Consider the following 26,512-nt stretch of genomic DNA (forward strand, 5'->3'; position numbering starts at 1 on the left):
TCTACTACATCCATGGGACCAAGAGTAGGACATGCATTTTCTTGCTTCACAAGAGCTCATGGAGGCCCAGAGAGGAGCTTAATTTAATAATCCAAAGGAGATATAACTTTTGCTGCCCCTTCTTCTTCCAGGCATCTGATAAGCAAGGAGTCATTTTTATGTTCAGCTATGTGAGACCAAAGCAACTTCTCATGGTTGCCATGGGATACCTTCTAAATATGTGGCCTGATGTGATTTCCCCAAATTGTTATGCAGTGAAAATATCATAGTTTCTAAGTATACAGAATTTTTTCAATTGCATATCTAGATAAATGTGATATTTCCCCTTTGGGTTGTATTATATTAGACTTGGCTATGTTGCAGTAGATTTCAGTAATAAAATTAAAGACTTTCTAGCTGCAGGGCATCAATAACTTAGAGACCAGTTAATTTTGGATTGACGATTTGAATGGTGCCAACTTATTTTTTTTAAAAAACAGGGGAAATTTGTTTTGCAACAGAAAATGTAAGAAATTTTCCCCGTCTGGAAGATACTCATACATACCAGATGTGCTTATCATACCTTGTATAACCCTTGACCATTGAACTTTTATATAGTGACTATTTGTTCAGTTGTCCTTCTTCTCTACTAAACATGGGCTCCTGGAGGGCATGGAGTGTGTTGTTTGTCTCTATATCCCTAATGTCTAGCACAGTGACTGATGCATTGGAGGTATTCCATAAATGGTGGTTAATGAATCGATAATGTAGGATCAATGCAGTGGCCTGCATAGATTAATGGTACTTTGACAAAGAGACCTTGGAAGAAAGATAGCGATAGCATCGAGGAGTAAAATTTGTTTTGAATATAAGTCTTTGCCCCACCCACAATTTTTGGCTCTAGGGAGAGAATAACAAAGATTTAACTGGAAATTCATTTCTCCACAAACATATAGAAACCCAGAAAACAGACTCAGAATTTAGAGCAGCAAGGCAATATCCTAGTAATTTACTGAAGCAGTTTGGCTGTTCTGTCACCCTGAAGGTAACTGTATTTGCAGTTGAGAAGGGATGCCACATCACATTACGTTGATCTGTATATCCATCACTGCCTGTGCTTTCCTCTGCCACCCCCTTGCATGATACAGTGTCATTCCAGTGATAGTGACTATTGTGACATTGCTAGTATGAGGGAAAAATTAATTTTTAAAACACGGGATTTAGCAATGCCTGTGAAAAAATGTACATAGATACTTTTTAAAAAATTAGTCTTAATTTATCATTTTTCTTTTACATGCTGGGATGTTTCCTTCAAGCCCTCCTTCATCTAAAGATGATGTAAATTTCCTTGCACCTAAATCCCTCTTTCTTACCTTCCTTTTCATCCTCAAATACTCTTTCCTTTCTGAAGGGAAGCACAGTTCCCCAAAGCCCATTGGTTTGCAGCAGCTGCAATAGAAAAAACCTGAGTGGAGTTCAAGTTTTTTTGTTTGTTTGTTTTTTGTTTTCAGAAGAAGGGAGAAGGGAAGTTCTACCCAAACAGTAATGGCCAGGTAGGAGACTCACACCTATTCTCCATCAGCTCTCTCTGAATCTGCCTGAGTACTACCTGGGCCTTGTCTTCAGGGCCACAGTTGCCATGACTTCATAGGATTTTGCAAATTCACTCCCAAAAGATGCTGCCTCCTTATTGCTTGCCTGTGATTATGGCCTATAGCCATAACCACAGTTTTCAGCTGACTTGACAGCCGTTCAACCTAACTGCAGGCAAAAGGACTCAGCATAATGTAGGTAGGGACCACGTAATAGGCTCTGTACAATCACACAGCTCTGGGCTCCAATCCGAGCTATAGCTCTGTGACTCTGAGCAAGCTACTGATTCTCTGAGCCCTTTAATATACGTGCCTGTAATAGCGGAATAAAAATATAGACTTCACTATGTCGTCATGGAATTAAGTAAGGTGAGGTATATAAAGGGTGTGGGAAAGAGCAGGCTCTAAAAACAGCACAAATTCATTCCACTTTTGATTTGCTTCCTCTCTCTCCCGGTAGTAACAGAGGCTGCCAGATACGGAGGAAAATGGAAAACAATCTTTGTTAGGATGCCCTCTTCACTCTTTCTGTCCCACTTCTTTTATATTCTCTTGCTATGGGAGGGATGAAGGCCTCAGGATGAATGAGGGAAAATGAAGATGAGAACATTTTCTTAAGTGAAAACTTTTAAGAGTAGCTACAATACTTCCCTTGAATTCAAATTTAAAAAATTCATAAATAGCCTTTGTGTATTCTTTTTTTGCTTTTTGTTTGTTTGTTTGTTTGTTTTTGGAGATGGAGTCTTGCTCTGTCACCCAGGCTGAAGTGCAGTGGTGTGATCTCAGCTCACTGCAACCTTCGCCTCCCAGGTTCAAGTGATTCTCCTGCCTCAGCCTCCCAAGTAGCTGGGACTGCAGGTGCCTGCCACCATGCCCCACTAATTTTTTGTATTTTTAGCAGAGACGGGGTTTCACCATATTGGCGAGGCTGATCTCAAACTCCTGACCTCATGATCTGCCTGCCCTGGCCTCCCAAAGTGCTGGGATTACAGGCGTGAGCCACTGTGCCTGACCAGCCTTTGTATATTTTTATCACTTATGTTTGAATGCTGTCCAAACAAACTTCCCAGATGAAAGTTCTAAGTTCAAGCTTTGGAAGTGTGTTCCTGTGACCACTTATACTCAAAGAAAAGAGAGGACGAGGGAAGGGAAAGGAAGGAAAGTACTCTGGATCCAAAAGTTCAGGGTAGTTTTATAACACTTTGACAACACTTACTTGCCTGGTCACAGCATTTGCGTCCTCTTACCAGCAATTTATTTAAGTTCATGGCATTGCACGTGGAGTGGCAGGAGACGGAGCTGTTTTGATGCGATGTGATACTCTGCCTTAAAATAACTCTAGAGAAAGACACAGGAGACACAAATAAAGTGAATAGACATGCCCTTTAATTAGCATATATTCAAAATCACGTCATGCTAGGACTTTCAGTTTAACGTTACTTAAGTGGGTAAAATGTGCAGAGGAAATTTCTCTGGCCACAGAGTCAATCTGTCATATACATTTGCTAGATCCAGCTGTATTTCCTAAATACTGAACATATTGTTCTGGCTGTTTATATTCTTGGCATCCAGTACTGCTGTGCATTCCCAAGAACCAAAGAGCATGGAGCGCAGCAGTAGCTTTCCCTAAAAGGCCTGTAAAGCCGTGACTAGTTTATTCTCTCAAAGATCCAAGGTACTTGTTAAAGCACAAGATCTGTTGCAACTGATGTAGCTCTGAATTAAATGTATTGCAACACATTCTTAGGGAGACAGAGTTGCTTTGACTAACAGCCTCCATATTCGTCAAAACTACTGTAAGCCAAAGGTTAGCAGCAGCATCTGGCAGCACAAACCCAAGTCTACAAGGCTAAAGTAAGCACTAGTCCAGTGAGTCCAGTGACTGCTACCGCTCACTCTCTCCATTGCTTGGTCTGGGTAGGAATTTACAGACTACACTGGGTGCATAGAAACAGAGAGGAAACCTGGGTGATTCTTTTACTCCAGGAGAGAGATGCCCAACCCTGTTTTGGAACAGGCAATGTGGTAGAATTTTCAAAAACATTTGTTTTCATTGATTATCTATTTAAAATTTTTTAAAAATGACATTTTTAGGTAGCTCAGTTTAAGATATTCAAAATCTCATAGAGGCAGAAACATTAAAAAGGGCTGGGGGAGGGATAGCATTAGGAGAAATACCTAATGTAAATGACAGTTGATGGGTGCAGCACACCAACATGGCACATGTACACCTATGTAACAAACCTGCACGTTGTGCACATGTACCTCAGAACTTGAAGTATAATAAAAAAAAAAAAGTTAAAAAAAAATAAGTCCAAGATCAAATGGCACAGGAATGCAGTGGAGGGACATTAACCCAGGTTGAGACAGGAAGGAAGGCAATGGTGGCACCAGGGGGCCGCTACCAGTTTCCCCAGAACCCTAGATAACTCTGCAATCTGAGTAACTGGACATACAGCATCCAGCTTGCCTCATTACACACCTTCACTGTGTGTAGGATTGGTATACAGGTTTTCTAGAAGACATGAGGCCTACATTAAGGTTTAGAGTGCAAACTGAAACAAATGGGGAGGTGTCACTCTTATAAAGGTTAGAATCCAGCTTTCACTTGAGGCCGAATACTTCTGATGTCTCAGCTTCATGTGTGTTTAACACAGTAAGGTATCAAAGCATCTGATACTTCAAAATGCACTTGTGGCCTACCTCTGACTCTGACCTAAAGAGGGAATGGAATAATTCATAAGCATGGCAGATCAAGGAAACAGAGAATTTGTCCTAGCAAAAGTCTTTAAAAGGTGATACCTTTGGATACAGAATTTTCACTTAAAGAATTTTATTTTCAGTGAATACTTAAGAGAATATTTAGTTACAAGTATGTCCATCACTGTTTTGTTTTCTTCCTGAAAGGAAAAACAGGAAGCCATATAAATATTTGTCCAACAGTAACATATTGTATGGTACAGTCCTATAATAGAACAATTTGCAGTCCTTAAAAAGTGATTTTATAGAATAATATGAAAAAATGTAATAACATTCCTCAGAAAAAAAAAAAAAGCAAATTGAGAGTCATGCCATGAAAGACACTACAAAGAGGGTAAAAAGACAAAATATGGTAAATCATATATTGGATAAAGAACTTGTATCCAAAATACAAAAAGTCTTAAAACTCCTTAAGAAACTAAAATCCAATTTTAAAATGAGCAAAAGATTTAAACAGATACATCACAAAAAAAAAATACTGATGGAAAATAAACATATGACAAGATACTTAACATCATTTGTGACTAGTGAGATGCAAATTAATACAACAATGTGATGCCAGTACACATCTATTCGAATAGCTAAAATCCAAAGCACTGATAATACAAATTGCTGGCAAGGAAGCTAAGCAACAGGAACTCTCATTCATTGCTGGTGGGAGTGCAAAATGATATAGGCACTTTAGAAGACAGCTTAGCAGTAAAGCAAAACAGTCTTACTATATGATCCAACAGTTAGGCTCTCAATTATTTACCCAATTGATCTGAAGATATATGTGCTTGTGCACAATATGTGCATGCACATGAAAAATCCACATCCAAAAATATTTGTGGCAGCTTTATTTATAATTTTCTAGAAGCAGCTAATATGCTTTTTAATAGGTGAATGGATCAATAAATTGTGACACATACATATAATGGAATAATATTTAACAATAAAAAGGAATGAGCTATCAAGTCATGCAAAAATATGGATAAATCTTAAATGCATATTTAAAAGTGAAATAAGCCAATCTGAAAAGTTTGCATACTATATGATCCAATTTTTATGACATTCTGGGGAAAAACAAATACAAACAAAAAAAACCTACAGAGACGTCAAACAGATCTATGGTTGCCAGGGGTTTAGAAGAGAGATGGTCGAATAGGTGAAGCATGGGAAGTTATTTTTTGGGTGGTGAAACTCTTCTGCATACCATATTGCAATGGTAGATACCTAACACTGCCTTTGTCAAAATCTATAGAACTTGATAGCACAAAGAGTGAAACTTAAAGCATGTGAATTTTCAAAAGTCATTTAGGAGACCAGAGGATCCCAGGATGGAATGCAGACTATCACAAAGGAATTTCCATTAGAAATGTATAAAATGACCTCACTGAAGAGAGTGGGGGTAAAAGTGCCAAACTAAATAACTTTTTGGAATGAGTGGAAAGTAAAGCTGTACATAGGCACTGTACTCTAATTGGTAAAATTATTTCCCATGAGAGTAGGAGTTAACAATTCTGAAACCACCATACATGCATACTAGAATTGAGCAATTAAGTAAATAAATGGCAGATGGTGGAAACTAGGTTTCTCACTAATGGAGTAGGAGTTTACAGAGAACCAAGAAAATAAGTCTAGAATGATTCATGTACTGGATAAGAGTTGGAGATACCAGCATGAACTCATATTTAGTTTAATATAGATACAAATGAATATATAGGAAGAAATAATCATAGACATGTTTGCATACACCAGTTAGTGTACACCATATACATGTTTTCTGGCTCTGTTAGCTGAGAGCGTCTCAAAGCAACAAATTCAAGTACCAATGAGCCCACTCAGTGCCCAGATATTGGTTTCTAATACCATTCTCCAATAAAAGAATCCAGAGCTCCTCGGAGAAATGGCTGATTTCCGGTCAGGCAGAGAGAATATAAGTCCAAAACATCTTGTAAGTGCCAGAAAGCAAAACTTGCTAAAGAAAACCCACAACAATGGAGCATGTGAAAGGGATATAGCAGCCAACTGAAGAGCTCCCAATGGACAAACCTGGGACAATTTGAACAAATAGATAAATAACAATGTTGGATTATAACCCACCATATTGAATAAATATGAGTTAACATTGTTACAAATAAGTGATTAAATATATAAGTGAGAGAGAATAAAAATAGATAAATTATCTATCAAGAAGAAGTCCAAATAATTTATGTAGATACTCCCCCACTTTAAGGAGTAGAACGTAACTCCTATTTCTTAACAGTGGGCTCCATGCAGTGACTTCCTTCCAAAAAGCACAGTATGAAAAGGGTAACTTCATTGTGGAGAGAACTGACAAGCTACCTCAGCCAGATGATCGAGGTTGACATCTACAGTAATAAGTCATGCTGATAGTACGTATCCTTGATATGTTGGGATGATAATGGCATTTCTGGGGTTCTCCTCCCCACTATTCATAACCCCAGCATAATCGTGAGAAAAAAACAAACATCCCAAATGAGGCACATTCTACAAAACAACCAACCATTATTATTCAAAATTGTCAAAGTCATCAACAACAAGGAAGTCTGAGAAACTGTTGTAATCTAAGCAGCCTAAAGACACACAATTATTCAATGTAATGTGGTAGCGGGATGGGATTCTCAAACAGAAAAGGAATATAGGGTGAAAAGTAAAGAAATATGAATAAAGCATTGACTTCAGTTAGTAATAACGTATACTATAACAATGTGGTCTATATGGGAAGTCTCCACTATCTTTACAACTTAAAAAATTTAAGTTTTAAGTATAAATCTTAAACTAATATAAAATAGAAAGTTAATTAAACAAAGAGCATGTTCTATAATTTTTCTGAATTTGTAGATAGATAGATACTTAGATAGATAGATAGATACACATATGGCCATGTAGAAAAAAGAAAAAAGCTATATCAAAATATTAACAGTGGCTATTGTTGGTGGTGTGATTAGAAAGTATTATTTTCTTATTTTGTTAATCTGTATATGTGATTTTATAATACAAAAAGAAAAATAAGTTGTGAGTCTTTATTTGGACCAGAATACTTCCCTGATTTAAGTACAAAAAGAAGAATCATATCTAGTATTTAAAATTTCTAAAAATATTTAACAGGCACGCAGTATGGAATAATTCTGTCGGGAGAAAAATATAAAAATTACTTTTTAATTTAAAAGTCTTCTCCCAGTATGCTCTTTGATAGTGCCTAAGGATAAATGTAAAGAATAGTTATTTCTTAAACTAAGAGTTTGACAAAACGTAGTCAAGAAAGAGTCTCAAATTAATCTTCCAGAGGAATTCCAATTCCCCCTTTTAATTCATTCACTTTCCTGATTCTAATTTCTTATGTAATTTAAGATGTTTAAAACCTCTAGAGAGGCTGGTCTGAGGCTCCAAGGAGGTGATCTCAGATGTCCCTTGAATTCTGTTCTAAGCACACCTCCTAGAGCAGACTCTTGCCTTGTAGATTAGAAGATGATGGTTGTGCACAACATCAGAATGCTGGTAATGTCGTTAACACCTTCTCCAGTGAGAAGCAATTAGCTATTTTCAGCAAAAATGTATTCTGTAATTCCCATGGTGGCTTTGCTTACTCTTGTCAAAACTATTCAATCATTCTGTGCTTGAATTTATTTGAGATAGGCCATATATATATATATTTTTAAACAATTAAAATGCGCTGTTTTATTTCAGTGAATGGAAGATTTTGTTTTATTTTAGGTTCTGGAGTATATGAACAGGTTTGTTATTTAGGTTAATTGCATATCTTGAGGGTTTGGTGTACAGATTATTTCATCAGCCAGGTAATAAGCATAGTACCTAATAGGTAGTTTTTGAATCCTCTCTCTCCTCCCACCCGCCACCCTCAAATAAGCCTTGGTCTCTGTTGTTCTCTTCTTTGTGTCCATGTGTACTCAGTGTTTAGCTCTCATTTATAAGTGAGAACATGCAGTATTTGGTTTTCTGTTTCTGCATTAGTTTGCTTAGAATTACGGACTCCAGCTCCATACACGTTGCTGCAAAGGATATAATCTTGTTCTTTTTTATGGCTGTGTAGTATTCTGTGGAGTATATGTATTAGGTTGGTGCAAAAGTAAATGCAGTTTCTGCTATTACTGTCAAATGGCAACAATCAAAATTACTTTTGCACCAACCTTTATCACATTTTATTTATCCAGTCTATTGTTGATGGGAGTTTATTCCATGACTTTGCTATTGCAAAAAGTGCTGTGATGAACATATGCATGCGTGTGTCTTTATGGTAGAATAATTTCTATTCATTTGGTTATATACCCAATAATAGGATTGCTGGGTCAAATAATACTTCTGTTATTAGTTCTTTGAGAAATCACTACACTGCTTTCCACAATGGGTGAACTAATTTACATTCTCACCAGCAGTGCACAAGCATTCCCTTTACTCTACAATCTTGCAGAGTTATTTTTGGCTTTTTAATAATGGCCATTTTCACTGGTATGAGATGGTATCTCATTGTGGTGTTGATTTGCATTTCTCTAATGATCATTGATATTGAGGCATTTTTTCATAAGCTTTTTGTCCACATGTATGTTTTCTTTTGAAAAGTGTTTATTCATATCCTTTGTCCACTTTTTAATGGGGTTGTTTGTTTTTTGCTAATTAATTTCTTTAAGTTCCTTATAGATACTGGATATTAGACCTTTATCAGATGCAGATTGCAAATATTTTCTCCCATTCTATACGTTGTCTGTTTACTCTGCTGATAGTTTCTTTTGCTGTGCAGGAGCTCTTAGTTTAATTACTTTCCATTCATCAGTATTTGTTTTTGTTGCAATTGCTTTCAGTGTCTTTGTTATGAAATCTTTGTCAGGGCCTATGTCCTGAATGGTATTTCCTAGGTTATCTTCCAGGGTTTTATAGTTTTAGGTTTTACATTTAAGTCTTTAATCCACTTTGAATTGATTATTGTATATGGTGTAAGGAAGGGATCCAGTTTCCATCTTCTGCATATGGCTAGCCAGTTATCACAGCACCATTTATCGACTAGGGAGTCCTTTCCCCATTGCTTGTTTGTGTCAACTTTGTCAAAGATCAGTTGGTTGTAGGTGTGTGACTTTATTTCTGGGATTTCTATTCTGTTTCATTGGTCTATGTGTCTATATTTCTACCAGTACTATGCTGTTTCGATTACTATAGCTTTGTAGCATAGTTTAAAGTTGGGTAACTTGATGCCTCCAGCTTCGTTCTTTTTGCTTAGAATTACCTTGGCTTTTCAAGCTCTTTTTGGTTCTCTATATGAATTTTAAAATAGTTTTTTCTAATTCTGTGAAGAATGTCACTGATAGTTTGATAGGAATAGCATTGAATCTGTAAATTGCTTTGGGGAACGTGGCCATTTTAACATGATTGATTCTTCCTATCCGTGAACATGGAGTGTATTCCCATTTGTTTGTGTCATTTCTGATTTCTTGTAACAATGTTTTATAATTCTCACTGTAGAGATTTTTCACTTCCCTGCTTAGCTGTATTCTTAGGTATTTTATTCTTTTTGTGACTATTGTGAACGGGATAGCATTCTTGATTTGGCTCTCAGCTTGGATGTTGTTTGTGTATAGAAATGCTACTGATTTGTATACATTGATTTTGTGTTCTGAAATTTTGCTGAAGTTTTTTTTTTTTTTTTTAATCAGACCTGGGAGCTTTAGGGAAGAGACTATGAAATTTTCTAGCTATAGAATCATATTATATGCAAACAAAGATAGTTTGTCTTCCTCTCTTCTTGTTTGGATGTGTTTTCTTTCTTTCTCTTGCCTGCTTGCTTTGTCTAGGACTTACAGTACTATGTTGAATAGGAGTGGTGAGAGTGAGCATCCTTGTCTTGTTCTGGTTCTCAAGGAGAGTGTTTCCAGTATTTGCCATTCACACTGGGCCAACATCACAGGCCCAGTATGATGTTGCCTGTGGGTTTGTCATAGATGGCTCTTATTATTTTGGAATAAGATGCCTTCAATGCCTAGTTTGTTGAGGGTTTTTAACATGAAGTGATGTTAAATTTTGTTGAAAGTCTTTTCTGAATCATGGTCATGATCATGTGGTTTTTGTTTTCAGTTCTGTTTATGTGGTGAATCATATTTATTGATTTGCCTATGTTGAACCAAGCTTGTATCTCAGGGATAAAGCCTACTTGATCATGGTGGGTTAGCTTTTTGATGTGTTGCTGGATTCAACTTGTTAGTATTTGTCGAGGACTTTTGCATCTATGTTCATCAAAGATATTGGCCTGAAGATTGTTGTTGTTGTTGTTGTTGTCTCTGGCAGGTTTTGGTATCATGATGATGCTGGCCTCATAGTTGGAAAGGAGTCCTTCCTCTTCAATTTTTTGGAAAAGTCTTAGTAGGAATGGTACCAACTCTTCTTTATACATCTAGTAGAATTCAGCTGTGAATTCCTTTTTCTGGTTGGTAAGATTTTTATTACTGATTCAACTTCAGAACTTGTGATTGATCTGTTCAGTGATTCAATTTCTTCCTGGTTTAGTCTTGGGAGATTGTATGTTTCCAGGAATTTTTCAATTTCTTCTAGATTTTCTAGTTTGTGTGAACAGAGGCGTTTGTAGTAGTCTCTGAGGGTTTTTCGTATTCCTATGGGGTTGATGGTAAAGTGCTCTTTGTCTTTCTAATTGTGTTTATTTGGATTATCTCCCTCTTTTCTTTACTAGTCTAGCTAATGGTCTATCAATCCTATTTATTCTTTCAAAAAACCAATTGTTTGATTCCTTGATTTTTTATATGTTTTCTGTGTGTGTCCCAGTTTCCTTCAGTTCAGCTGTGATTTTTGTTATTTCTTGTCTTCTGCTAGCTTTGGGGTTGTTTTGCTCTTGTTTCTCTAGTTCTGCTGGGGATGATATTAGGTTGTTAATTTGAGATCTTTCTAACTTTTATATGTGGGTGTTTAGCACTATAAACTTCCTGCTTAACACTGCCTTAGCTGTGTCCCAGAGATTCTGGTATGTTGTTTGCTTGTTCTCATTAGTTCCAAATAATTTCTTGATTTCTGCCTTAATTTCATTGTTTACCCAAATGTCGTTCAGGACCAGGTTGTTTAATTTCCATGTAATTGGATGGTTTTGAGTGAATTTCTTAGTTTTGATTTCTATTTTTACCGTGCTGTGGTCCAAGAATGCGTTTGATATGATTACAGTTTTTCTGAATTTGCTGAGAATTTTTATGGCTGATTGTATGATTGATTTTAGATTACGTGATATGTGCAGATGAGAATGTATATTCTGTTGTTTTTGAGTGGAGAGTTCTGCAGATGTCCGTTAGGCCCATTTGGTCAAAGGCAGAGTTCAGGTCCCAAATACCTTTGTTAGTTTTCTGCTTCAGTGATCTAAGACTATCAGTGCGGTATTGTCTTCTCCCATGTTATTGTGTGGCTGTCTAAGTCTTTTTGCATATGTATAAGAACTTTCTTTATGAATCTGGATGCTCCTGTGTTGGGTGTACATTTTTTTTTTTTTTACATAAATATACTTTAAGTTCTAGGGTACATGTTCACAATTGCAGGTTTGTTACATATGTATGCATGTGCCATGTTGGTGTGCTGCACCCATTAACTTGTCATTTATATTAGGTATATCTCCTAATGCTATCCCTCCCCGCTCCCCCCACCCCAAGACAGGCCCCAGTGTGTAATGTTCTCCTTCCTGTGTCCAAGTGTTCTCATTGTTGATTCCCACCTATGAGTGAGAACATGCAGTGTTTGGGTTTTTGTCCTTGCGATAGTTTGCTGAAAATGATGGTTTCCAGCTTCATCAATGTCCCTACAAAAGACATGAATTTATCCTTTTTTATGGCTGCATAGTATTCCATGGTGTATATGTGCCACATTCTCTTAATCCAGTCTATCATTGATGGACATTTGGGTTGGTTCTAAGTCTTTGCTATTGTGAATAGTGCCGCAATAAACACATGTGTGTATGTGTCTTTACAGCAGCATGATTTATAATCTTTTGGGTATATACCTAGTAATGGGATGGCTGGGTCAAATGGTATTTCCAGTTCTAGATCCTTGAGGAATCGCCACACTGTCTTCCACAATGGTTGAACTACTTTACAGTCCCACCAACAGTGTAAAAGTGTTCCTATTTCTCCACATCCTCTCCAGCACCTGTTGTTTCCTGACTTTTTAATGATCACCATTCTAACTGGTGTGAGGTGGTATCTCATTGGTTTTGATTTGCATTTCTCTGATGGCCATTGACGATGAGCATTTTTTCATGTGTCTGTTGGCTGCATAAATGTCTTCTTTTGAGAAGTGTCTGTTCATATCCTTTGCCCACTTTTTGATGGGGCTGTTTATTTTTTTCTTGTAAATTTGTTTGAGTTCTTCGTAGATTCTGGATATTAGTCCTTTGTCAGATGAGTAGATTGCAAAAATTTTCTCCCATTCTGTAGGTTGCCTGTTCACTCTGATGGTAGTTTCTTTTGCTGTACAGAAGCTCTTTAGTTTAATTAGATCCCATTTGTCAATTTTGGCTTTTGTTGCCATTGCTTTTGGTGTTTTAGTTATGAAGTGTTTGTCCATGCCTATGTCCTGAATGGTATTGCCTAGGTTTTCTTCTAGGGTTTTTATGGTTTTAGGTCTAACATTTAAGTCTTTAATCCATCTTGAATTAATTTTTGTATAAGGTGTAAGGAAGGGATCCAGTTTCAGCTTTCTACATATGGCTAGCCAGTTTTCCCAGCACCATTTATTAAATAGGGAATTCTTTCCCCATTTCTTGTTTTTGTCAGGTTTGTCAAAGATCAGATGGTTCTAGATGTGTGGTATTATTTCTGAGGGCTCTGTTCTGTTTCATTGGTCTATATCTCTGTTTTGGTACCAGTACCATGCTATTTTGGTTACTGTGGCCTCGTAGTATAGTTTGAAGTCAGGTAGCATGATGCCTCCAGTTTTGTTCTTTTGGCTTAGGATTGTCTTGGCAATGTGGGCTCTTTTTTGGTTCCATATGAAATTTAAAGCAGTTTTTTCCAATTCTGTGAAGAAACTCATTGGTAGCTTGATGGGGATGGCATTGAATCTATAAATTACCTTGGGCAGTATGGCCATTTTCACAATATTGATTCTTCCTATCCATGAGCATGGAATATTCTTCCATTTGTTTGTGTCCTCTTTTATTTCATTGAGCAGTGGTTTGTAGTTCTCTTTGAAGACATCCTTCATATCCCTTGTAAGTTGTATTCCTAGGTATTTTATTCTCTTTGAAGCAATTGTGAATGGGAATTCAGTCATGATTTGACTCTCTGTTTGTCTGTTATTGGTGTATAAGAATGTTTGTGATTTTTGCACATTGATTTTGTATCCTGAGACTTTGCTGAAGTTGCTTATCAGCTTAAGGAGATTTTGGGCTGAGACGATGGGGTTTTCTAAATATACAATCATGTCATCTGCAAACAGGGACAATTTGACTTCCTCTTTTCCTAATTGAATACCCTTCATTTCTTTCTCTTGCGTGATTGCCCTGGCCAGAACTTCCAACACTATGTTGAATAGGAATGGTGAGAGAAGTCATCCCTGTCTTGTGCCAGTTTTCAAAGGGAATGCTTTCACTTTTTGCCCATTCAGTGTGATATTGGCTGTGGGTTTGTCATAAATAGCTCTTATTATTTTGAAATAAGTCCCATCAATACCTAATTTATTGAGTTTTTAGCATGAAGGGCTGTTGAATGTTATCAAAGGCCTCTTCTGTACCTATTGAGATAATCATGTGGTTTTTGTCTTTGGTTCTGTTTGTATGCGGGATTATGTTTATTGATTTGCGTATGTTGAATCAGCCTTGCATCCCAGGGATGAAGCCCACTTGATCTTGGTGGATAAGCCTTTTGATGTGCTGCTGGATTTGGTTTGCCAGTATTTTACTGAGGATTTTTGCATCGATGTTCATCAGGGATATTGGTCTAAAATTCTCTTTTTTTGTTGTGTCTCTGCCAGGCTTTGGTATCTGGATAATGCTGGCCTCACAAAATGAGTTGGGGAGGATTCCCTCTTTTTCTATTGATTGGAATAGTTTCAGAAGGCATGGTACCAGCTCCTCCTTGTACCTCTGGTAGAATTTGGCTGTGAATCCATCTGGTCCTGGACTTTTTTTGGTTGGTAGGCTACTAATTCTTGCCTTAATTTCAGAGCCTGTTATTCGTCTATTCAGGGATTCAACTTCTTCCTGGTTTAGTCTTGGGAGGGTGTATGTGTCCAGGAATTTAACCATTTCTTCTAGATTTTCTGGTTTATTTGTGTAGAGGTATTTACAGTATTCTCTGATGGTAGTTTGTATTTCTGTGGGATCGGTGGTGATATGCCCTTTATCATTTTTTATTGCATCTATTTGAGTATTTTCTCTTTTCTTCTTTATTAGTCTTGCTAGTGGTCTATCAATTTTGTTGATCTTTTCAAAAAACCAGCTCCTGGATTCATTGATTTTTTTGAAGGGTTTTTTGTGTCTCTATCTGCTTCAGTTCTGCTCTGATCTTAGTTATTTGTTGCCTTCTGCTAGGTTTTGAATGTGTTTGCTCTTGCTTCTCTAGTTCTTTTAATTGTGATGTTAGGGTGTTGATTTTAGATCCTTCCTGCTTTCTCTTGTGGGCATTTTAGTGCTATAAATTTCCCTCTACACACTGCTTTAAATGTGTCCCAGAGATTCTGGTATGTTGCATCTTTGTTCTCATGGGTTTCAAAGAACATCTTTATTTCTACCTTCATGTCATTCAGTAGCAGGTTGTTCAGTTTCCATGTAGTTGAGTGGTTTTGACTGAGTTTCTTAATCCTGAATTCTAGTTTGATTGCACTGTGGTCTGAGAGACACTTTATTATAATTTCTGTTCTTTTACATTTGCTGAGGAGTGCTTTGCTTCCAACTATGTGGTCAATTTTGGAATAAGAGTGATGTGGTGCTGAGAAGAATATACATTCCGTTGATTTGGGGTGGAGAGTTCTGTAGATGTCTACTAGGTCTGCTTGGTGCAGAGCTGAGTTCAATTCCTGGATATCCTTTTTAACTTTCTGTCTCGTTGATCTGTCTAATGTTGACAGTGGGATGTTAAAGTCTCCCATTATTATTGTGTGGGAGTCTAAGTCTCTTTGTAAGTCTCTAAGGACATGCTTTATGAATCTGGGTGCTCCTGTATTGGGTGCACATATATCTAGGATAGTTAGCTCTTCTTGTTGAATTGATCCCTTTACCATTTTGTAATGGTCTTCTTTGTCTCTTTTGATCTTTGTTGGTTTAAAATTTGTTTTATCAGAGACTAGGATTGTAACCTCTGCCTTTTTTTTGTTTTCCATTTGCTTGTTAGATCTTCCTCCATCCCTTTATTTTGAGCCTATGTGTGTCTGTGCATGTGAGATGGGTCTCCTGAATACAGCAGACTGATGGGTGTTGACTCTTTATCCAATTTGCCAGTCTGTGTCTTTTAATTGCAGCATTTAGCCAGTTTACATTTAAGGTTAATATTGTTATGTGTGAATTTGATCCTGTCATTATGATGTTAGCTGGTTATTTTGCTCATTAGTTGATGCAGTTTCTTCCTAGCACCGATGGTCTTTACAATTTGGCATGTTTTTGCAGTGGCTGGTACCGGTTGTTCCTTTCCATGTTTAGTGCTTCCTTCAGGAGCTCGTGTAGGGCAGGCCTGGTGGTAACAAAATCTCTCAGCATTTGCTTGTCTGTAAAGGATTTCATTTCTACTTCAGTTATGAAGCTTAGTTTGGCTGGATATAAAATTCTGGGTTGAAAATTCTTTTCTTTAAGAATGTTGAATATTGGTCCCCACTTTCTTCTGACTTGTAGAGTTTCTGCCGCAAGATCTGCTGTTAGTCTGATGGGCTTCCCTTTGTGGGTAACCCGACCTTTCTCTCTGGCTGCCCTTAACATTTTTTCCTTCATTTCATCTTTGGTGAATCTGAGAATTATGTGACTTAGAGTTGCTCTTCTCAAGGAGCATCTTTGTGGCGTTCTCTGTAATTCCTGAATTTGAATGTTGGCCTGCCTTGCTAGGTTGGGGAAGTTCTCTTGGATAATATCCTGCAGAGTGTTTTCCAACTCGGTTCCATTCTCCCTGTCAGTTTCAGGCACACCAATCAGACGTAGATTTGGTCTTTTCACATAGTCCCATATTTTTTGGAGGCTTTGTTTGTTTCTTTTTCCTCTTTTTTCTCTAAACTTTTCTTCCCGCTTCATTTCATTCATTTAATCTTCAATCACTGATACCCTTTCTTCTAGTTGATTGAACTGGCTACTGAAGCTTGTGCATTCATCACATTATCCTCGTGCCATGATTTTCAGCACCATCAGGTCATTTAAGGACTTCTCTACACTGGTTATTCTAGTTAGCCATTCATCTAATCTTTTTTCAAGGTTTTTAGCTTCTTTGCAATGGGTTCAAACTTCCTCCTTTAGCTTGGAGAAGTTTGATCGTCTGAAGCCTTCTTCTCTCAACTCATCAAAGTCATTCTCCATCCAGCTTTGTTTCATTGCTGCGAGGAGCTGCATTCCTTTGGAGGGGGGAGAGGCACTCTGATTTTTAGAATTTTCAGCTTTTCTGCTCTGTTTTTCCCCATCTTTGTGGTTTTATCTACCTTTGGTCTTTGGTGATGCTGACATACAGATGGGATTTTGGTGTGGATGTCCTTTCTGTTTGTCACTTTTCCTTCTACCAGTCAGGACCCTCAGCTTCAGGTCTGTTGGAGTTTGCTGGAAGTCCACTCCAAATCCTGTTCGCCTGGATGTCAGCAGCGGAGGTTGCAAAACAGCGAATATTCCTGAACAGCAAATGTTGCTGCCTGATTGTTCCTCTGGAAGCTTCGTCTCAGAGGGGTACCCGGCCGTGTGAGGTGTCAGTCTGCCTCTGCTGGGGCTTGCCTCCCAGTTAGGCTTCTCAGGGGTCAAGGACCCACTTGAGGAGGCAGTCTGTCCATTTTCAGATCTCAAACTCCACGCTGGGAGAACCACTACTCTCTTCAAAGCTGTCAGACAGGGACATTTAAGTCTGCAGAGGCTTCTGCTGCCTTTTGTTCAGCTATGCCCTGCCCCCAGAGGTGGAGTCTACAGAGGCAGGCAGGCCTCCTTGAGCTGCAGTGGGCTCCACCCAGTTTGAGCTTCCCAGCTGCTTTGTTTACCTACTCAAGCCTCAGCAATGGCAGGTGCCCCTCCCTCAGCCTCGTTGCTGCCTTGCAGCTCAATCTCAGACTGCTGTGCTAGCAATGAGCCAGGCTCCATGGGCGTGGGACCCTCTGAACCAGGTGCGGGATGTGATCTTCTGGTATGCCATTTGCTAAGATTGTTGGAAAAGCACAGTATTAGGGTGGGAGTGACCCGATTTTCCAGGTACCATCTGTCACAGCTTCCCTTGGCTAGGAAAGGGAATTCCCTGACTCCTTGTGCTTCCCGAGTGAGGTGATGCCTTGCCCTGCTTCGGCTCATGCTTGGTGGGCTGCACCCACTGGCCTGCACCCATTGTTCAACAAGCCCCAGTGAGATGAACCCAGTACCTCAGTTGGAAATGCAGAAATCACCTGTCTTCTGTATCGCTCACTCTGGCAGCTGTAGCCTGGAGCTGTTCCTATTCGGCCATCTTGGATCTGCCCTTGTACATATTTTTAAGATAGTTAAATCTTCTTGTTGAATTGAACTCTTACCATTATGTAATGTCCTTCTTTGTCTTTTTATTGTTGTTGGTTTAAAGTCTGTTTTGTCTGAAATTAGAATAGCAATCCTTACTTTGTTCTGTTTTCCATTTGCTTGGTGGATTTTTCTCCATCCTTTTACTTTGAGCCTATGAGTGCACTGCATGTGAGATGGATCTCTTGTAGACAACATATAGTTGGGTCTTGTTTCTTTATCGAACTTGCCCCTCTGTGCCTTTTAATTGTGGCATTTAACCCATTTACATTCAAGGTTAATATTGATATGTGCAGGTTTGGTACTGTCATTTTGTAGTTAACTGGTTATTATGCAAACTTGATTGTGTGGTTGTTTTATAGCGTCAATGGTCTATGTACTTCAGTGTGTTTTTGTGTTGGTTGGTAACAGTCTTTTCTTTCCATATTTAGCACTCCCTCAAGGACCTGTTGTAAGACAGGCCTGGTAGTAACAAATTCCCTTAGCATTTGTTTTTCTGGAAAGGATCTTATTTCTTCTTTATTTATGAAGATTAGTTTGGCTAAAAATGAAATTCTTGGTGAAAATTTATTTTCTTTAAGAATGCCAAAAATAGGCCCCCAATCTCTTCTGGCTTGTAGGGTTTCTGCTAAATGGTCTGCTGTTAGCCCGGTGGGGCTCTCTTTGTAGGTGCCCTGCACCTTTCTTTCCAGCTGCCTTTAACATTTTTTTCTTTCATTTTGACCATAGATAATCTGATATCTGTGTCTTGGGGATTGTTATCTTGTATATTATCTCACAAGGATTCTCTGCATTTCCTGGATTTGAATGTTGGCCTCTCTAGCAATATTGGGTAAATTCTTGTGAATGATATCTTCAAATATGTTCTCCAAGTTGCTTCCTTTCTCTCCCTCTCTTTCAGGGAGGCTTATGAGTCATAAATTTGGTATCTACATAAACCCATATTTCTAAGAGGTTTTGTTCATTCTTCTTTATTGATTTTTCTTTATTTTTGTCTGCCTGGGTTTTTTCAGAGAATTCATCTTCAGCTCTGAGATTCTTTCCTCAGCTTGGTTTATTCTGCTGTTAATATTTGTGATTTTATTATGAAATTCTAGAAGTGAGTTTTTCAGCTCTATCACTTCAGTTTGGTTCTTCTTTAAAATGGTCATTTCATCTTTTATCTCCTGTATCATTTTATTGTATTCCTTAGATTCCTTGGATTGGGTTTCAACTTTCTTCTGAATGTAAATGATCTTCATTCCTATCCATATTTTGAATTCTATTTCTGATATTTCAGCCATTTCAGCCTGATTAGGAGCCATTGCTGGGGTTGTTTGGTTGTAAGGAGGTAAGAGGACACTCTGATTTTTTGGGTTGCCAGAGTTATTGAACTGGTTCTTTCACATCTATGTGAGCTGATGTTCCTTCAATCTTTGAAGTTCCTGTCCGTTTGTTTTGTTTGTTTGTTTTGTTTGTTTGTTGTTTTGTTTTGCTTTATCTTCTTTGATACATTTGGGGGTTTGATTATGGTATAAGGTTCAAGTGACTGGATTTGGTTCTAGTCTGCTCCTGGATCTTGGAGGAACCCTTCCAATTATTTTCTTCATGCCTGCATTTCTTTTGTTGGGTTTTCTGGTCCATGGGGTTCCCTCAGGCAGGGGTCGCAATTGATAGACAGGTTGCATCCTTGCCAGATTGGCCCTAATTTGCTGTTTGAGTGCTTACTGTGGGAAATGTGAGGTTGCACCTGCCTGCAGAGTTCAAGTAGAAGCAGGACTGCTGGACTAAAAGCTCTAGTGGGTGTGACCAGTCTGGCTATGAGAGGCAGGAGTCAGTGAAGTTTCCTGCCTTGCTGTCTGCTTGTTTCTGGGACAACAGGAGACCTCACCCCTTGGCAAATTCAGACATAAGTAAAACTGCTGGGCTGGAAGCTCTAGCAGATGTACCCTGCCTGCTCATGAGAGGTGGGGTTGAGCGGAGTCTCCCATCCTGCCATCCAGGTATTACTTGGAACAGCAGAAGGCTGTGTCCACCAACTAAGTTCAGACAGATGTGAGACTGTTGATCTGGAAGCTCTAGGAGGAATTGCCCACCTGGTTACCAGTGGTGGGGGTGGGTGGAGTTGCCGACCCTGCCATCTGGGTGCTTTCTGGGACAACAGGAGACTGCAGCTGCTGGCCAAGTTCAGGCCATAGCAGGGCCACTGAATCAGAAGCTGGCACCAAGCCCCATCTGGTGAAGGAGGTGGAGCAATTTTATTGCTCCCAGGTGCCACAACTATATGGCCTCTACTGGGGCGGTGATAGCAGTGCTGGTCTGCTCCAGGGCTCAAGGCTTGTAGAGGTCCCCTTGAACTCTTGAGTTGCACATGCAACTCTCTGTCTTAGCTTAGAAGCATGGTGGAGGGGTTCAGGAGTATTCTTCCATTCTGAGTCTTTCACAGGTCCCTGTGGAAAGTGTGAATCTCCCAAAGGGCTCTCACTTACTCAGTCTTTCCCAGGTTTAACAGATTCTCCTAGCTCCTTGCTGAGCCCAGACAGTCTAGTGCCCAGCTTCTCTCATCTCTGCTCTCTGTGTCCGCCTGCTGCCTTGATAGATCCCAACATAATTTCTTAGATGATCAGCTTGCAGGATCGGTGTTCACTAGCCCATTTGTTTCCTCTCCATGAAAGTGGCATGTATGAGCTGCTTCTAGTCCACTATCTTGGCCCCCATTTTTTTTTCCTCATGGGTCATTTTATTTACTCATTTCTCATTCTACAAATACTCTTTGAGGGTTTGCCATTTTTCCATTACTATGTTAATAGCTGAGGATATTAAAGTATGAATAATAATATATAGCACCTAATTTTTAGGAGATCTTAGAAAAGAGGAAGGGGGACAGTGAGAAAAGTAAATTATTATACTTACAAAATAGAATAAAGAAAAGTTTAAGTAAAGTAAAATGAGCATTTACAGCAAGGAGAGATTAAATCCAGGTAGAAGGGGACAGGGAAGGATTTGCAAAAAGATGACTGAAAATTGGATCCTGGTTAATATTTGGCAGTGTTGGGTGGAATGTTTATTCTCCTTTCTTCATGTTTCCATGTGGAAGAACTTCAGCTGGAATAACACTTCTGACCACTCTCCCCACTCATTTCACTTTCCACAGAGAGTTAAATAATGAGTTCAAGAGCAGAAACTGAGCATGCTTGGCTTAGCCCATTTTGCTTTCTCCTGCTCGACCCTTTGGAGTACAAGTCTTTCTGTATGACCCTTTGGTTTGATCTATCTTTTGTTATGCAATAAAAAAAAATCCTTAATGCCTCTTTCTTCAGTTAACTTTATCAATAATAAAGTGAGCATATAACCTGTGCTTGTCTCCTAAGTCTATCATAGAAGAGGAAGAAGGGTGTTATTATTTCATAAACAATCTAATAATAGACTTCAGACATGTTGAGATAGAAGAGATGAGGGGAAAAGATGAGCAAAGACACAGATACAAAGTTTGGAGGAACGTTGAGTACATCGAATAAACAGGAATTAAGTATGAATGAAGAGAGAAATAGAAGATAAAGTTAAAAAGAAAGACTGGGGACTGTATTAGTAAGGGTTCACCAGAGAAACAGAATCAATAGGAAATATAGAGAGATATACCAAAAGAGATTTATTATAAGGAACTGGCTCAAGCTATTATGAAAGCTGAAGACTCCCACTATCTTCTGTCTGTAAGCGAAAGGCCCAGGAAAGCAGATACTGCAGTTCCAGTCCAAAGCTGAAGGACTGAGAGCCAGGGAAGCCAATGGTGTAAGTCTCAGTTTAATTCCAAAGGCCCAAGAACCAGGAGCACTAATTTCTGAAGGCAAGAGGAGATGGACGTCTCAGCTCAAGCAGACAGAGCAAATTTGCTCTTTCTTCACCTTTTTGTTCTATTCGGGCCCTCAATAGATTGGTTGAGGCCTGCCTATGCTGTGACAGCTATCATCTTTATTCTGCCTACTGATTCAAATGCTGATCTCTTCCAGCAACACCCTCAGGTGCACTCAGAAATAATGTTTTACCAGCTATCTGGGCATCCCTTAGCTCAGTCAAGTTGACACATAAAATTAACCATCACGACTATTCTTGAAAGATCCAGAGAGCCAGGCTAATGCTTTAGAATTCATTCATAGCCAATAGAGAGGTTCTGGAGTCCTATAATTGCAGAGTATCTAATATTGGACTAACATTCCCAAAGAAAACAATGATAAACTCTAAGCAAATATTAAAAACAATTGTTTGAAGATGCTAAAAAGTAGTCAAAAGCAGGCCAAAATGGAGATGATTTGATCCTAAAAAAAAGGACCCATAAGGGGCAAGATCCACCCTTGACTTTCTTATGGGGTCAGTCCTTAGCCCCACTGAGCTAGAAGTAAAACCACACTCTTATTATAGAAGTCAGAACATAGTTGGGACTGCTGTAGTGGCTGGAAATTAAGGGGAAAAAATCTCAGAGAAAAAAGAGTCATAGAAAGGAAACTCCAAAATCTGCATATAAACTTCACTTAATCCTTGATTGACTGTTGAACTATGCATATGAGAGGTGAGACTCCAGGAAACTTAGCAGGAAAAACAGCTCTTAAAATGCTGAAGATCTAAGAAATGTTTTAGCAGCTGTCCAATGCAGGAGAGACAGAGTCTGAGGTTAAAGGGACTTGGTAAAAATTTTAAACTTTCAATAAAAACCAGAAAAGTCATGTCTTAGGAGTAATAACTATGTTCTAGGGCTAAGAAATTCACCCTAGGACTGAAGGACAAACCAACATTGGTTCAAGATAATATGCCATTAATTTAACTCCTTACTGGAACAAAACTCCTTTGCAGAGGAAGATGACAGAATTCATATCTCTACAATGTTTCAACCACAATGTTCAGTATATAATTAAAAATTACTAAGCATATAAGTCAACAAGAAAATATTATCTAGAGTCAAAGTAAAATTAGTCAAAATAAACAGACTCACAGATGACGAAGTCATTGAAATTAGATGAAAAAGAATTGAAAGTGTTAGAAACATGCTAAGGGAACTACACGAAAAAATAATATAACGGGTGAAAAGATGAAAATTTTAGGAGAGGTATAAAAACCATAGAAAGGACAAAATAGAAATCCTAGAACTAAATAAAATACAATATCATACATTAAAAATTCATTGCATGTGATTAACAGTAGACTGGACATGACAAAACAGATCACTGAACTTGCAGACAGGTCAATACGATCATTCAATCTGAAGCATAAAATGAAAAAAAATTGCAAAATAACAAAGCTTCAGCGACTCGTGGGACAGTATTGCATGGTATAAAAGCACGTATTTGCTGTACAAGAAAGCAAAGAGAAGACTAGGATAGAACAAGTATTTGAAGAAATGTGGGACAATATTTTTTCCAAGTTTGATCACAAACAGCTACCCATAAATCCAAGAAGTTCAGTGAACTGTATACAGCAAGATATGCAACTAAGCACAACAAAGTTAAAAATAAAATTCAAAGAAGTTAGAGGAAGGAAAAGAGACATATATACAAGGGAATGAAGGCAAGAAAATCAGCTGACTTTTCATCAGAAAATAATGGAAGACAGAAGACAATAAAAAGTTATCTTTAAAGCCTATTATCAATAAAATATCTTTCAAAAATAAGGGTGCAATAGACATATTTTCATGAATAAAACCCAGGAAAATTTTTCATAAGCAAACCAACACTACAAGAAGTGCTAAAGAAAGATATTAAAATTGAAGAAGGATAATAGTAGGTTGGAATTGGATCTACAGGAAGATATAAGGAGATGAAAATATTTAAAGTATGGGTAAATATAAAGGACTACTTTTCTTTTTTTCTTAAATTTGTCAAGAGTCAAATGTTTAAAGGAAAATAATATATTTTGAGGTTTACAATATTTTTGGAAATATGGCAATAATATTAGTTTGGTGGAAAAATAATTCCTGTGTTTGTCATTAAATACCATGTAAAAATAAGGAAGAGAGTATAAATGAGCTAATGGTCAATGGAGAATCTTGGCAAATTTTTGAACAAAGAAGTGGGCAGCAAAGTGACACAATTTAAACTATTCCTTTAGAAGTGTCATACAGTAGCATGACACAGGACAGATGAGAAGGAGCAGCATATTAGATGTATTGAGGAAGATCCCATGGGACTTGGAAACTGATTGGAAGTGGTACAGGGAAAATAAAAGTGATGTTAAACAGCACTTCCATTTTAGGGGGGGGTTGGGTGATAAAGTTGGTATTATCATTAAAGAAACAGGGAACTTTGTAGACAGGACTACCATGGGAAGAAAATGGTGAGTTTACTTATGGTATTACCAGGTCTGAAGTGTAGGTGAGATCATATAGGTGGAGACGGATGGCAAGCAATTCAAAGTATGGGTCTCTCCTATACAAATTCCAATCTCTGTCCTCAAAAATTTATGGTTTTTGTGTGACTTGTTTTCACCATTTGCTACATGATTTATTGAAAAAAATTTAATATATTCACGCTGTTATCAAGAGAAATATATGTAAACTATAGAAGAGTAGGAGATTTGTAAAATAGTTTGTCACAAAGTCTTTTGGTCCACCCTCCCATCTCTGAGCAAAGGAGTAGGGCCAAAAGCCAGCAGCCTCTGAGCTTCAGGCCAGACAAAAGCCACCTGCTTTGCTCTGCAGACTGACAGGCTGGTTTCTGACTATTCTTTAGTTGTTGCCTAGTTGCTGCCCATATTACCACTTACCCTTCCTTCTCTATGTCCCTGGATTTTATGATGCTCTGAATCCACCACTATGTACCCAGAAAAATGATAAGACTAGTAGGAAGAACCAAGGGACCAGCCTTTCCAATTTACCCGTCCCTCTCTCCCTTTCTCCCTCCCCTGGCAGTTATCCAATAGAGAGACCACTTATGCATTAAGCTGTGACAGATACCACTGGAGGGATTTGCCTTATGCCTACCTCATACTCAAGTTTTCATTTATTAACCCTTCTTCTAACTGTTCTGAAGTCAGCCCTACTATAAATAGAATTGTGACGTAGATAAAGATATATATATTTTTTCATTTTCATGCCCCATTCTTAAACACTTTCCCACATTTGGGGACCAATTACCAGAGGTGACCCGTGCCCTCCCACTGCCCAGCGTCCTACTCTGGTGCCCTCCAGATACTTCACTCTCCTTCTTTTCCCCCTCTCTCTGTATATCCCCTCACTTTTGAAGACTTCAACTTCCTTACTATTTCCAATATCAGTGAAAAGTTAGAAGAAAACTAGTTTAAGTGACCTAATTTAAATAATACTGTCTTTATTGGAATCCTAGCCTCAGCCTAAGAATTTGCTTTATTTTTAAACTCTCGTATAGTCAAGTGAACCTCTGGACCATGTGACAAGGGGGGAAGAAAAAGTGCAACCTTTATTTTAGTCTGTAGTATTATAACACTAAAATAAGTTAGCGCTAACTTATGCTATTCATTTTAGTGTACTCTGCTTCACAAAATATTGTTTAATATTCTAGGATGAAATCTAAATATAAGACAATGAGATCATAGTATTCTTATTTTACATATGGAAAAGCTATCCAGGCAGATCTACTTACCTTCATCATTCCCTTGAATCCCTGCTTTACTCTCTTGGGTGAAACATTATTGATAAGCATGTATAGGTCCACATTTTCTCCATCTCCTTCACATGTTTATGCTATTTTAACATCTTGCCTGCTTCACTCCCTCTTTTTCCCTATTTAGAGCTATTTTCATTTTTTGACCACTAACAAGAAATAAAGCAACTCAAAAGGTTCTTAACTTTGCCCCTTTTCTGGTCCAGTTTAAGATTTAAATCTATGTAATTGTGTAAGAGTTAAGCAAACGTTAAGAGAAAGGTAACTTCATGTCATTTCCTTACCCCAAAAGTGACTCCTCATTATGTAGATTGTTTCTAATCATGTCTTTGCCTCTCTTCCATTCTGCAAAGTCCGTCTCCATCCTCATTTGCTCCTCCTCTTCCTGATCTTCAATAGAAATTCTTGTCAGTATCACACACTTTATACTCCATATTCAAGCACTCTCAACTTGCTCCATGTGTGTAAATACTGCTTCGCCACCGAGACCATGAGTTTTTAGAGATGAGAACCTTATCCTATAAATCTTAACACATCTTGTAGTTCAAGGCATATAGTAAAAATGGAGTGACTTGAGGGGTTAAACTCTTTAATAATAAGAACCCATGAAGAGTCCTCAGTGCTCCTGGAGTAGCTTAGAGGCTTTTCTCATGGCTTGCAATTTTCCAAATAGTTTTCCAAAATGGAAACCCCGAAATATCCATTGAGTACAAAGCAGGACAGAATCAAACATCAATATCTAGTCAGTGAAGGAATTCCCAAATTCTATTTGGCTGATGTTTTCTGAACATTTCCTGTGTACGTTTACATAGTACTACGAAGAAAAGTTTGTAGAAGACAGTTTCTGGGCTCCAAGAATGCAAATTATACACTAAAAAACGTAAAATCAAGAAATAATTATATTCTGGTGTTTTCAGGAATGA

The 26,512-nt window shown here is 38.1% G+C and overlaps 1 long non-coding RNA gene across 1 annotated transcript in view; it reads right to left on the reverse strand.

Moving 5' to 3' along the window:
* The window catches only part of LOC139357211 (uncharacterized), a 38,298-nt gene extending 12,197 nt beyond the window's left edge, over positions 1–26,101 (reverse strand). The window contains exons 1-2 of the long non-coding RNA XR_011610017.1: positions 25,874–26,101; positions 2,788–2,909 (exon numbers count right to left, since the gene is read on the reverse strand). This is a non-coding gene — a long non-coding RNA (uncharacterized lncRNA). The remainder of the gene's footprint in view (positions 1–2,787; positions 2,910–25,873) is intronic.
* Between the last annotated feature and the right edge of the window lie 411 nt (positions 26,102–26,512).

The sequence above is a fragment of the Macaca nemestrina genome, chromosome 11, assembly GCF_043159975.1.
Source record: "Macaca nemestrina isolate mMacNem1 chromosome 11, mMacNem.hap1, whole genome shotgun sequence".
In the NCBI taxonomy this organism is placed as follows: domain Eukaryota; kingdom Metazoa; phylum Chordata; class Mammalia; order Primates; family Cercopithecidae; genus Macaca; species Macaca nemestrina.